Source organism: Tupaia chinensis, unplaced genomic scaffold, assembly GCF_000334495.1.
Source record: "Tupaia chinensis unplaced genomic scaffold, TupChi_1.0 Scaffold000185_1, whole genome shotgun sequence".
In the NCBI taxonomy this organism is placed as follows: Eukaryota; Metazoa; Chordata; class Mammalia; order Scandentia; family Tupaiidae; genus Tupaia; species Tupaia belangeri.
This window is the reverse complement of record NW_006159660.1, coordinates 2604764-2619821: the sequence shown is the minus strand read 5'-3', so window position 1 is coordinate 2619821 and position 15058 is coordinate 2604764. Positions and strand designations below refer to the sequence as shown.

At 44.1% G+C, this 15058-nt stretch overlaps 1 protein-coding gene across 1 annotated transcript in view; it reads right to left on the bottom strand.

Annotated features, from left to right (window-relative positions):
* Window positions 1-15058, bottom strand: part of PDZRN3 (PDZ domain containing ring finger 3) — a 300496-nt gene that overhangs the window by 76292 nt on the left and 209146 nt on the right.

Sequence of the window (15058 nt, the reverse complement as noted above, 5' to 3'; positions counted from 1 at the left end):
GGTGGTGGGGTGGGGTGGGGGGGGGGGGGACTCTGATTAGAGAGGAGAGCAAGTGACAGGACAAAGAAAACGTGTGAAGTGGAAGGGGGAGAGACCAGAACCAAAGTGCAGGGGCACTTCAGTCCTGGATTCAGAGAAACAACCAGAGGAACAGCCCCCCTCGCCTACACGTTAAGGGGACAAAAGAACATGACAGAACCTTGGAGGGAAGGAAGGGGAGCTATGATCTCGACTCACTGAGTTAAAAAACAGTAATTAAGTTAGTGGTCACAAACTGTATGGTAGACCAGGGCAGCGTCTTCAAAATTTTGAATTAGGTGCTACTTCAAACAATCATGAGCATTTAAAAATTAGCAGGTATTGGGACCAGCAGTTAGCATAATGGCTATGTCACTGAACTCCCATGTAGCTGACCATGGTTCAAGTCCTGGACCCGGTGGCTTAAACTCATGCTGGGCACATGTGTGTGCGTGCCGAAGATCCCGAGGAGAATGGAGGAGAAGGGATTGTGGCGTGGCCATCCCCGCTGGGGGGTGATTTCTCGCTTTCTGTCTCTCTGTCTCTCTGGCAAGCACACGTGCCCTGTAGCAAAAACCTCTCCCAAAAAATCAGCAGGTGTCACCTATTTGGGCTTTTTGGACATCTTTTGATAAGCTGCTAAGATCTGGCACATAGGACCTTGCACCTCTATAGGACAAAAATGAGAAGTTAGCCCTTAGGATGGGGGAGGGCCCCCATTTCTCACAGCCCTCTCAGGCCCCACCTCCTCCGGGGCCAGCTTCAGGGGCCCAGGTCCTGTGTGCTGGCTCTGTCAGCAACAGAAAACGTAAAGGCTCAGTATAAGGTGGAGACTGCAGCCCAGGCTGCTGAGCGGCCTCCCCTCCCCATCCCGCCTCCTGTGTCTCCCATGAGCTCACAGGAAGGGGGTGTGGGAATCGGGCAGCTCCCTGGCTCACCCACCACTGCCCGAGGTGGTAGAAGGAAGGCTGCCACAGGTGTCAATATCCCAGGCGGAAATGAAATTCTTACCTCCTATTTTCCACCTATTCATAAACAACTTATTAATCACCCACTATGGGTCTGATGCTGTTGTTCAGTGATTAACAACATAGACAGAAGTCCCTGCCCTCATTAATGGGCATCTACATCTGACTCGTGGCCCGTTTGAAATGACAGCTAATCTGGCCAAGTTTGGTGATGGCTTCCCAGTGGCCAACCCCCAATGCTCTCTCCGTCCTTGGCCTGGGTGGTGTTTCTGCAGCAACTTCCCACGTGGGGTCTCCCCAGTTCCACACTTGTGCACTGCAACCTCCCAGCCATAGAGAACCATGACTTTTTGATGTATGGCCTCTATTACTATTAACTTGATATTTTTCTATAAAGCTACTCGCTTGGTTTTACTTCAATGTATTTTTGAAATAAAACTTAATCCCTCTGTACACAGAAAATTAGTAGCACGTGCTGTGTAGAAAACATTACTATAAAAATAATCCCATGAACTGCAAAATAAAAAGGGGGCTTAACCCCACAATGTAACCCGTTGTCTCCTGTTTGGAGGGAACATCCTCTCGGCTCTGGCTCAGCCTCACCGTGACCTCCCTCTCCCACACCTCTCTAGTCTCTTCTACCTTGCACCTGTGCTTGGGGCCCTTTTCTTAAATTTTTTTTTTCTTTATTCATAACAGAGTGTGTGTACGAGAGAGAAAATGAGAGAGAGAGAGAGGATGAGAGAGAGTGGGAGGAAAAAAGAGAAGGACAGAGAAGCACCATGTCACAGCCCCCTACTTCCAGTGCTCTAGTTCGTCAGATCCTGGGCACTTACACGGGTGTCTGGAGTGTGGGTCCTGTTTCTGACAGATGTCCCCAGTCTTTCCACTCCATTATGCTTTCACTGCCTCTGTCAGCCCTAATGGGCGTGCCCTCTGCACACATCTTTGCTTACTAAAACGTTAAGTCCAACTTCCAAATCCTGTGCATGTTAAAGCCAACGCCACTCCTGTCCGTTAGAATTGATCTCTAGCTCCCGGGTGCTCTGCCAGAGCATCTGCTGCCATCTGCACAGGGCGAGCTTCTTTATGCTATGTCCGTCTGTCCTCCCACCCATTTAATTCAACTGAGCAAACATTACACTAAATGTCTGAGATAGGATGGTGACTACGATCAGCCTCTTCCTTCTACAGGGAAAGCTAGAAGTTCCCGGAGACAGAAACCCCAATGGTTTATGACCAATAAATGCCTCGTTACAGTGATTATCAACACGCACGTCCTTACTAAGCTTCCGGGCAGCACATGGTACCAGCTGAGGCTACCAGCTGAGGACCTGGTCTCTGCACTCAAGGAGCTTCCTACTCCTTTCTGGAACCAGGATTAAACTGAAAAGGGGGTAAAAGAGGAGACCCTGCTGCAGAGAACAGGTGGACAAGAGCGAGGAAGAAGTCTCCTCATTGCCCCAACGAGGTGACGACGATGAAGCTCCTGTGGCCCTGTGTTTGGTGCGCTGTGCTTACTACAGCCTTGGTGCCCTGGGCTCAATTTGAGCTGGTTGTTGCAAGATGGATGGAATTCGGACACAGAGGAAAACAATCCGGACTGGAGCCACGTGTCAGGGAGAGTGGAAAAGAGAACTCCTTCACTAGACATGAGACCAGGTGCCTGGGCCGTGGTGTCGAGGAAAGGTAAGTTTGTATGAACGGTGGCCCTGAAGGCAAATGAACGAGGGTCCGCAGCGATGTCTGAGGAAGAGGCCTGTGACTGATGTGCGCACAGGGAGTAGGGAGAAAGGTATGAAGTGGCAAGAGGGTGATGCAACGGTAGGGACAGAGAGATCCCAAATCCAATTTCGAAACTAGACCTCTCAATCGGCAAATGACTTCATTTTCTTCTTTGGTGGATCTCAGGTTGAACCTTCGCTAGAAGAGAACATGGGAAAGGCAGTTTCTCATTTTCAGCCCTGGTCCTGTTCTAGGATGCGGGACATGCCCCCACAGTAAATCGTCCTTTCTGACAGCCTGTAACTGAGCCGGCGGCTGCTTAGCTGTTCACGTCTGAAGGAATTTGGGGGATCGGAGCAGCATGACTGGAATGGATGGTTGGCACACTGAAAGGAAGCTAGGTCAATATTTTAAAGTCATTTTGAAGATAAACAAGTAGTTGCAATGGAGAGACTTACTTGAAGGAAAAAAAAAAACACATTGCAAACTGAGGCTTCATAATTCACTTGTACCTATAAGGTTCATGTGCTATCGAGTCTGAAATTATTTATCAAGCATCTATCCCGGATTTACTTTCTATATAAAACAGCACTTCAGAGACTAAGAAAGTAAACACCATTATGACCAATGGTTTGTTTAGGAGAAAAACGCTTCCACAAATGGCGATACTAATTTTTTAACATTCTCTGGGAAAATATAACAACTCGATATACTTGAGAGCTGGATAAGAACTATTGATGTAGTGCTTAATCTTTAAAACTGATATATGTGTGTCCAAAAGCTAATAAAGTCCCTTCTACTAGAAATGGGGGGAAGTAACACACTGGGTCCCAGGCAACACACTTGCTTGGGATTCTGGTCTGATGGCCGGAGCCCAGGGGCAGGGGAAATTGAAGTGATTTAAAATAGTCCCCGATAGGATATATCTGATATTAGTGGGCTTGCTGAAGCGAAACAGTAATATCAGAGAGATACAAAGGTGTAAAACCCATTAATGTGCGTCCAAATGTTTTGATGCCTTGACCTCAACATCTTTTGGGTGAGGCGCCCATGGGGTAGCCGCAAGTGTGCTGGATCATATCAACCAGAAAACTGATAACTGGGTGCTTGGAAGCCACCATTTATTTTTTGGAATGAACCGAGGAACATTAACAGCCTCTTTCATTTTACACCCAGAAGAAATAAATAAACGTAAAAAAAAATAAAAGAAAAACAAAGAAAGCTTCATAAAAAGGTAATATCATATCAAGGAAAAAAAAGAAAAAACTGGAACAGAATTACCCAGACTTTGGGTGCACTGACTATAAGTGGTAGGCGAGAAACAAAGGCCAAAATAATTTGTGGCCACCCCCTAAAGACATGCACAGATCAAACGCCTCAAGCCAGAGAAGCCATGGAAACACCTGGCATGATACATCCATACCTGCGGCATGAAAGTCAGGACAGGCACCTTCATATTTAAAATCAGTCTCCATGACGACCACAACCCAGTTTCCAATGCTATCGTGAACCTTCGCTTTCTTCCTACAAGGAGGTGTGGGTGGAGTCATAGGCTGATTTTCACGCGCCTTTGAACCTCCAATTCTTGTATGTTTCTTTGAGCTTCACTGTAAGCCTGGTCTTTGCAGAGATGGGGGAAGAAATCACAGCTAATTAAAGCAGAAAATATTCTCATTTCATGGTGGGGCTAGCAAATGAAACTACAAGTAATGATGTAATCCAACTCGTCAAAAAGGAAAATGAAAAGAGTAGACAGAAGGCAGGACAGAGCCTTGGGACCCGACGTGCCATGTCATCTTCTAATTAACTAACTGATCCTTTAAACTGTCAGACTCGGCGAGGAACTCCATGGCCTGGTGTCTGATTAATATTCATATTTGGGCACTGGATGCTCTGATTTAGGTCCCAGTGGTTGTAGTTAAACATCAGTCTTTAAAAGAGAGAAATCAAAACCTGCTTGGTGAGCCAAAGTCTCCAGGTTTTACATTCACAGGGAAATGAGGGAGGCCACCCTGAAGTCCATAATCCACAGCGAGAGCAAATCCTCCACGGATGCATATTGATTTCTGAATCATGATGAGGACTTGTATATTGAAAAAATAATTATTTTGCTTCTTTCTACTGGCAGCCACATTGTTAATCACACTCCGAACCTCATTGTTAAATAAGCGAACAGCGAGTATAAAATTACATAGCATTTGGTAATATAATCAAGCTTTTAATTTCAAACAAAAATAATTGAATATGTAATTTAATCAAAACAGGCTAGAGTTGATCATTTAGTTAAACTGTAATAAGTGGCAACCTGGACTTTTATTAAAATGGCACAGGCTGCAAAAGAATATATTCCCTCCCTTATACTGAGTTCTTGTGACTATAAAAATGCTTTGGTCCAAGGTGTAACAGGAGTAGTTTAACGACATGTGTTTTGTGGACAACACGGTTGGCTTAAACACCAAAACCGGCACCGCAGACAGTGTCTGTCTGATTGACAGTCCAAGCCACCAATGACTGGGCAGGTCTTCTAGAGGATGGTGACTAGTGGCACTAGGTGGACCATGCCTTTTCCTTAACTCCAAGTTCATTTTCTTTCTTTCTTTCTTTTTTTTTTTTTTTAAAGAGAGAGATTTTTGCTTGCTGGAGAGACAAGGAGAGATAGAGAGGTAGAAAGTGAGAAATCACTCCCCGGGGGGATGGCCATGACACAATCCCCTCTCCTCCATTCTCCTCTTGGGATTTTGGGCAAGCACATGCACTCACAGTGTGAATTTTAAGCCGCTGGGCCTGAGACTCAAACTGTGGTCGACAACGTAGGAGTCCAGCGAAGTAACCATTATACCATCTACTGGTCCCCGAAGTTCACTTTTTAATTAAAGACCTTCAATCGAAGAAAATAAGCCAACCCAGTTCCACTCTAAGTCCTAATACACGGATTTTTAGAAGATATTTCCTAAGCTATTTTTATATTTAACGTGAGAGTGCCTTACCTCTCATGGTGCAAGTCCATTCCACATTATTCTGTCTTAAACTGACATGCCAAGTATTCCATAAGCCTTCCCAGCTACAATTTTTCTTTATACTATAGAGTCTATTAAATACTCTCAATCTCTTGTTAAACTTGACATTAAGCTATTTCACCTTATGGTAAAAAGTAGGCGACCCTGCTAACGAATGCACAGATTGGGTTGTAACTCACACGCACACTAAATGCGAATGGATTTACCTAGCCACAAGCTGATTAATACCACCAACAGATATTGAGGCCTATCATGTAATCACATACCTTAAAAAGTTCATTTACTTTTGGGTGCCTTCCAATACAGCTATTGATCGTAGGAATGCCACACACACGATCAATATATTTTGAATAAAAGAGTAGCCCATTTAAAAAAATACAGACATACATCCCAAATGGTTTGTCAGGTTTTCCAGATGAATAGATACTCCTGGTCTACCTGGCTCAGGATACACGCTGAAATTCCAGAAGAGGAATAACTGGCTGGTGCTGCCCCTCTGGGTCAGAACATCAAAATATTTCTCTCCTGATTATTATTTCTAGGAGAAGTTGGAATATTTCCCATGCTCTTAAAAAAAAAAAAAAGGATAGAAAAGAAAAAAAAGGTGACGCATTCCAAATTTTATACACGCCCACCTCTACTGTGAGTATAGGCTTCAGGAAACCTACCGTCACTGCCAATCCCGACCTGTAAAGTCCGAGTCAGGAGGAATCCAGTACGAAGGCAAAGAGAGGCCTGACATCTCACTTCAGAAGACAATGTCAGTGCGCTGCTTGCCAGATGACATCCTGTGTGCGTTCCTCAGAGCTGCACATACCTCTTCGGGTGGGGAGCAGGCTCTGGGGACACCGAAACTGGCTCAAATCCACAGGCAATAAAGTAATTAATGGTGTCTTTCAGGGCAAGCGCAGTAAAAAATAATTGCTCTCAAATTTTTACTGCTAATGAATGATTGGTACAGTCAATATTTGTGTTGTTGGGAGTGGGTGTGTGGGTCTGTGTGTGTGAGGGATGTAGAAGAGTCTTTTGGATGTAAATACCCAAACCAGTCTATCAGCCTGGTTAACAGCACTGAACTGCCAGCCCACAATGCTGCATATGTTGACTTTAAATGTCTACGGGGAGCATATGCCATGGATCAAAGAACACACTGATTAATCCAACAGAGACCAAAGTCTGTCACTTTGGTCATGGTGCAAAGATGTGCCAAACAGGGTCACTAAAGAGAGTAAATAAATGGAAGGAAAATACCAAAGCAAAATTGGCTTCAAAGAAGGGCTGAGCTGCCAACTACCCATCTAAAGGCTACTTGATTAGGTAAAAAAAAAAATCTTTCCTTCCCTAGCACATCTGTCCACGTGTGTTAAAATATCTCTCCTCCTTCCTTAAAATTACTACCAGCTTGCCGACGCCAGGTAACGCTCACGTAATCACTTAATATTACATATTAGGTCATCAGCTTTCTCTCTATTTAGAGTCCCGCAGGTACTCTCACTTCTCAACACACTCCCAGCCTTATAAACATAGATTGAGAGATAAACACGCTCAGGTTGTTTACAGGGAAGTGAGGTCTCTTAAGTAACAGGAATCCAATGCTATTATAACAGTGAACACAGCAAACTGAGAACTTGGCAAAGTTGGATCTTCACTACTGTGGGTATGAAATGGCCTGCCGCATTTTCATGGGTCAGTGAGCTTGCCTGGTTAGACCATGGATGCAGCTCAGACCACAGAGACGAGTCTGATTCCCATGTGAAGGGGACAGACGGCCTCATGGCTACAGACGGAATCCTTACTCTCTGATCATCATCACACAAATACACACTCTTGGGGTGGGAAGGGGTGCCATCCAACACACACACATAGTCAGTGTGGTAGGTTAGGTCAGTAATGGGGTCTCAATAAAGGTGGGGATGGAGGTGTGGATTTAGATTTGGGGAGCAAACATATTTCTTTTTTCTGACACCAACATGGTAACCAGCATTTATTTTCCCCTACACAATCACAAACTAGCTGCCATGTAGAGTTCTCCAAAACTGGGGCCAGCAGATGGCATACTGGTTAGGATGCTGAACTCCCACGTGACAGACCACAGTTCAAGTCCTGGACCCAGAGGCTTGAAACTCACACCAACCACGTGTGTGTGTGTGTGTGTGTGTGCCCAAAATCCCAAGAAGAGAATGGAGGTGAAGGGATTGTGGGCATGGCCATCCCCATAGGGGGTGATTTTTTGCTTTCTGTCTTTCTGGCAAGCACATGTGCCCTATGGCAAAAATCTCTGGACAAAAAAAAAAAGAGTTCTCCAAAACTAACATGGGAATATACACTTGAACTTTGCCAAGGTAATCCTACTGAAATGTGCTTCTCTCTGTAATTCTGCTGAAGACGGGGCATGTGCTGGAAGCACCATGTGTTCATGGGAACAAAATGTATGACCGAGTAGATTGAGCTGGGCCTGATTTCCAGGACCGTCTCACCTCTCCCCACCTGGTGGCGTCCAGGCACTGACCTCATAGTTGGGATGCCAAGGCTCTTGCATTTCCTTGCAGTTCTCTGCTAGGCACCATATTTTACTTAGTTTTAAGTTCTGAGTTATTATGATGGTATCCTTCAAATCAGGCTAACACTTTTTAAGCAGATATGGTTGAATAATTTTATCTTATCTTCAAAAGGTAATGATTAGTGCCAACAAAGCAAGCTTTCCAAAGGAAATTCTTTAACAGGCCACATATCTGGGTTTGGTTTTCTTTTCTTTCTTTCTTTTTTTAAAGTCCCTGCAGTTGTCCTTAACTTGTTCTTCTGCATAATTTATTGGGCAGCTGTCAAACATGCGTGTTCTCCTGTCTCATATCTGACATTGCTATAGTGATAAATGACACAGGAAACGGGCTATGAACAAACTGACACCATGCCATTGACTAAATGGAGAAAAAAGGCAGGACAATGATGCGAGAAAACAGTGGGGAGAAAATAGGCCCTTCTCCTTTGCCAGCAGGCAGGCCTACAGACAAACTCACTGCTAATTCTTGAAGAGTCCACAAAAATGCACTGACGTCACAGACACACTTGCTTCACACGATGGCTGTTCTGCTTGTTTTTTAAAGTACAATACTTCCAATATTTATAGTCTTTTCTTCATGCTTTAAACACATATAAATTTACATATAATTTTACATCATCTACAACGATTTGGTAAAGTCAACAATGTTAATGCTGTAATGCAAAACATAGTTTGAAAAACTCTCAAATTTCTCTAAAAGGAATAGCTAATTCCTCGAAGTGGGCCACATAACGCAGTCCTGACAACCTCACGAGCACCAACAATTGATCTCCACGACCGGCTGCAAAGCATTGTTTCTGAGCTAACAAGAGTCATTCTGTTTGATCTCTTTCCATTTCCTGCATTGTGTTCTGGTCTTCTTATCCCTGTCCAACATCAACAGGTCATTTGCACAGGGGTCAGTGCTGGCCAATATAAATAACCATTATAAAACGTCTAGCGTGTTTTAAGTCAACAACCAGAGTGGACTACACTGTTTAAAGTATATATTCCAAATATTTTCATGGCAGAGGGTAGGCATAGGCCTGGGAAAAGCACAGGCAAAAATTACAGTTAAATAATCAGCTCACAGCAAGCTATCCTAGTACACGGTTCCCCATTTGATATCAACTTGGAAAGGGATATAGATGACAGTGCCCCCTGGGCAGGTTAGTCAGCCTGGGCTTCATACCACAGGCATGCACATTTCACAAGCGTTTCATACATATGGCTGAAATTACCACCATGTATACAAACCCACGGAGTCTCAGCCAAGGGCCAGAGAGCTGGAGAACTCGGGGAAACTCGGAGCTGGGCAAGCCAGTGGCTCTCAAGCTACCTCCTTCCTCCCACCAGCCCTGAAGCTCCTCAGTACTGACCACCCCCAACCCAACCTCAGCAGGGCAAGACACTGCAGCGACAGTGTTTCCAGAAAGCCCTCCCTTGGAAGAGGTCACGAGAAGGGGACTGATGTGCATAGTCCAAGAGTTGCTGGTATCTGGATCTTAGAAGGATGACAGGTAGTCTAGCCTGACTCCAATTTACCTCTTCTGTCTGCTTTGCCTTGGTAGTTACTGAAATTAATTTGCATTATTTAAGAACACTGTCATTGAGTTGCGCGGAGTAGTATCTGTAAATGCCAAGGGTGACAGGACTGAGCCGGTCAAGAATAATATTGACCATATAACCATGATGAAGACCTATATTTACTGCCATGGGGGGAAAATGGCAAGAACAGGGTGCTGATTGAACAAAAAGGAAGTTCTAGAAAAAGTATAAACGGTGTGGCATTATTTCACAAATAGCTAAATAGGTGGATTAAAAGAAAAAAGGCATGAATAAATAAATACACACATGATATCCAGGAAACATTTACCCAAATCTCATCTCTGTATACTGACTATTAGCTACTTTAAAATCTCTTTATTATTAAGATATCTTTTTTACATTGATCTTTTGCTCTGATTGACTTATCGTCTCTAGGAAATATGTCCTGAATTTCTATTTCTATACTCTTCTGGCTGACTTTTCCTGGAGTTCCATTCAGTTTTTTTTTTTTTTTTTTTTTGAGAGGTTTTTGCTATAGGGCACGGATGCTTGCCAGAAAGACAGAGAGACAAAAAGTGAGAAATCACCCCCCAGGGGGGATGGCCACGTTGCAATCCCTTTTCCTCCATTCTCCTCTTGGGATCTTGAGTATGCATGCACACGCCCCCCGCGTGAGTTTAAGCTGCTGGGTCCGGGACTCGAACCGTGGTCGACTACATGGGAGTCCAATGACATAGCTATTATGCCAACTGCTGGTCCCCCCATCCAGTTCCGTACCTCCTATTTCAAGGTATTTGTTTAGGAGTATACATGTTTTCCTGGTGAATTGAACCTTTTATCATTTCGCGTTTTCCTTCTGTTTTCACAAGCTTAAGTTTTTGTTATTACAAAAAAGAAACTATTTTCGTGTTGCCAGAATCACTGTGACTAATGACCAGAGACTATTCTCAGATCATCATAATTGATAGGCTTTAGGCGTTACTTGGTTTCACATATTATTTAACTTAATCCTTATAATGACTCCATGAGGTAAGAACCCTTGCTTCCACGTTTTCCAGTGTGTAGACAGGAAAGAGGGTATCTAGAAGGTTAGGTAGCCTACTCAGCGCAGACAAAGTGCTGGAGCCAGGATTAAAGCTCGGCTGCTCTTGAGGCTGTGCTGACATTAAGCAAAGGCTACACTGAGACCCACATGCTCGTGAAGAAAGATGCTTCAGACCCAGGGGGTCAAGGGGCTGGTCGCACATGCCGTTTATAGAAATCTACTGTATTGGCCTATGGAGGCTCTCGGTAGCAAAGCGTCCATGATTTCTAAGTTTCTTTTTCTTACCTGCAAAACAGACATTATAATAAATCTTGTTTCAAGGATGAAAAACCTTTATTTGTTTCCAAAACCCTCTGAGAGGGTGGTATATAATATGCCACTGTAAACAATGATGGCTCGTTTTTCTTTAGCAAATAAGGGCGTAAGACCGCATTTAGTTTTTTCAAACACAGACTCAGACAAGGCCAAATGTACATTTTCTTCCCTTGGCCAGCGGTCCTACTACCTCCTGCTAATTTGCCTGCTAGTATTTCAGCGGAACATGCTGATTTGGGTCATTCTAGGTCCATGCACAAAAATAATCGATGCCATCAGCACAGTTATGGGAATTAGACTTATTAGTTAATTACAGAGCCAGCAGAGGGAGCACAAACCCCGCATAAACAATAACAGGCTCTACGGGTGTCTTAAACCACAGTAGTAATGGCGGTAGGGAGAAGCACATCTACAAACGAAATGATCAGAATGAGAAGACGGTCTTGGCTTTCTCGGAATGTATTAGAGTGGAAATCTAATACTGTCTAACCACAAATGCTGACTTCTTGTGTACCTGAGAGGAAGTTCTTGTGTCTGTGAGAGAGAGAGAGAGTGTGAGTGTGTGTGTGTGTGTGTGTGTGTGTGTGTGTGTGTCTTTCTTTGGTATTGTGATGATTATCCTCCCCCACTGGTGGAACTATTAAGGTTAGATGGGGAGACTTGGCTAGGGTTGGTAAATACATACTCGTTCATCCTGAATTTCAGAGTAGCTTTCATTTCAGTCTTCTTCCCTCTAAAGAAGGTCCCAAATGAGCCAGTCTTACTCTTCTAAGGTACAATCAAGATTTATGTTTTTGTTTAAATAAAGAATTGACAGAAGCAAGGACCAGCAGATGGCATAATGATTAAGCTGCTTGACTCCCACGTGGTTGACTGTGGTTCGAGTCCCAGACCCAGTGGCTTAAACTCACACCAGGCATGTATGCGTGTATACCCAAAATCCCTAGACGAGAATGAGGAGAAGGGATTGCAGCATGGCTATGCCCCCTGGGGGGTGATTTCTCGCTTTCTCTCTTTATCTCTCTCACACACGAGTGCACATGCCCTATAGCGAAAATCTCTCTTAAAGAAAAAGAAAAGATTTGACAAAAGTAAAACAAAGTAATGTCTATTATTACAAAGAGAGGAAGCATAAACTTACTCTTTATAAAGAACTACTTCTCTTAAGTATAGCTAACATTTCAAATGAATGGTCAAACTGGAAGCCAGATGACCTTCACCATTTTTTCCCTTAAGACTAAATAACTAATATGGCAGTAGATAGGTATATGCCTCCTGTCAAAATAACGCTATCATGAATAAAATGGAAGTGTAGCTAGACGGCCTCCATTTATGCACCTGTTGATAGGTTAGTGATGGAAAGATTTGTTCTATGGACTAATATTCAAGGTGGGGGCAACTGTCCAAAAGGTAACCACAATCATACCAAAGACATTGACACTGTTCAACATGACATAAACTTTGGCCAAAAAAGATAAACAAAGGATTTGATTTCTGTATTACACAATTTTTTTTGTTGTTGATTTTAAGAGGATGATCTCCCTATATCTGAAGTGGGAGAAACAAAAAGGAAATTAGGATAGTTAATACCTATTACCATCCAAAATGCATGTATCTTGACAATATGCTCAAATAAAGTGTGTGCTTTGAAAAAGTAACAAGACTATGCTTGTGGTAGGGGTGGAGGAGGTGGATTTCCACTTTAGGTCACATTAAGAGAGTGACCAATTAATTATCAAGACTCAGGTGTAGATAAAGAAGATTGGTGAAGATGGTGTGTGCTAGTGAAGAACACCCCATAACAGGTCTGTCTGGAAGAAAGAATCAATTCAGGGAATGTGGGAGACAGCCATACTGCAGGGTTCCTGCTGTTCCCAGGTGCCCCTGGGCTTCTGTTGACTACTGTTTCCACATCACGCTCTGTCCTGTGGGCTGTGTTTCTCATCATCCTGCTAACCCATCCCTCCAGGGATGTCACCAAAATCTTAAGGTTTGTGCCCCCACAAAATGCATATTGTGAAACATAATCACCAATGTGATGGCCTCAAGAGGTCGGGTCTTTGGGATGAGTGCCCTTATAAATAAAGCCCCAGAAGCATCCTCACCCTTTCACCACGTGAAGACACAGGGAGAAGGTACCATCTATTACACATGAAATGAGGCTATCAGCAGACACTGAATTTGCCAGTGTGTTGACCTTGGACTTCCCAGTCTCCAGAACTGTAAGAAATAACTGTTGGTTGTTCAGAGCTGCCTAGTCTATGGTATTTTGTAATCTTATAGCACAGATGAAAATAAACGTGACAGCAGGGTCAGCAGCAGCTCTACATGGAAACTGGAGGGCCTCATTCAATTCGGAGGCCTGGGGTTTGGTTATCAATAGAGGGAAATGTGGTTTGCCCTTACCTGTTTTTTATTTTTAAATTATTTAATTTTATTTATTCATTCATTTGTTTTAAGTTGGTCAAAGAGAGAGAGAAAAAGTGAGAGGGAGGGAAAGTGAGAAAGCAAGCCACCAGGTCTGGGACTTGAACCGTGGTTAGCCATGTGGGAGTTTCCAGTGCCTCAACCGTCACACTACCTGCTGGCCCTTTGCTTTTTATCCCTGACCTTCCTTGAAGGAGTCTGGACCCTCTGATGTGGTCCTCCTTGCCAGCTGGCTGCAGTTTACCTCGGGGTAGCCTTCCTTTCCTTCTCATCGTGACCACACAACAGGAGGGAATCACCCTCATGGGGCGTGCTTTCTCACTTTCCCTCTCTCTCTCTGTCTCCCTCTTGTGAGTATGTGCACCCTCTAGCAAAGAGAGAAAGAAAATTAAAAAGAAGGAAGGAAGGAAGGAAGGAAGGAAGGAAGGAACGAACGAACGAACGAACGAACGAACTAGCCATGCTTGTAAGTGTTACTATCAGGCCTATGCTACATGTGCCTGTTTTTATGTCTAGCATTTCACAGCTGTTCTCTGTCAATTCTGCAGATACTTTAGGATGCTGGATAAACTTAGGATGGGTAGCATGAATTTGGAGTTCCCAGAAATCATAAAAGGAAACATATGAACATTTCTCCCATTTAATTAAATGAACATCAGCGAGATCTGTTAGTGGAACCCACCCCATGAACACATTAGGCGCGGATCACCACGAATACGTTTGTGTGCGAGGTGGGTCGTCTGCTGCCATCATCTGTCGACCCTCTCCCACCCGCCCCCTCCAGCAACAAAGTTCCCACGATAATCTGGACATGACACAGAAAACAGTTCATGTTGATCATGAATGATTTCTCTTTGGGGGCACATTTTGCATTGTGAGAAGTTTAGCAACAGCAGTAATGACGCCTGCTCTACGGAGTACTTTGATTTATAAATTCCGTCCCTATGTTTTCTTTTCTTTTTAATTATCAGAAGGTCCATGCACTGGAGAGGGAGAGGGGAGAGGGAAGAGGGAGGAAAGAGGAAGGAGGAAGGAGGATGAGGAAGGAGGATGAGGAAGGAGGGAAAAAGAGGAGGAGGAAAGAGGAAGAAAGAGGAGAGGAGGAGGAGGGAGACACACCCCAGGGTCACACCACAATGCCTTTTTCCTCCACTTTTCCATCCTGTCAGGATTTGGGGGCTGCACACATTTGCACCTGGTGTGTTTTTCAAGCCAATGGGATTTGAAGCTCAACCAGTTGTGTGGGATCTGGCTCCCAATGCAGGACTTAACCACTGCGCCATAGGGCCAGCACTGACCTCTTTCAAAGCAAGCTCTGGAGACACTATTAAGCCATGTGGATGGTTCTGTGGGGAGCAGACGTATCATACCACAGACATGACATACATCTGAGAAAATACATGTTGCAACAACTGCCAAGTCATCCACAGCCCGAGGTTCCCCAAGGACAGCGGTT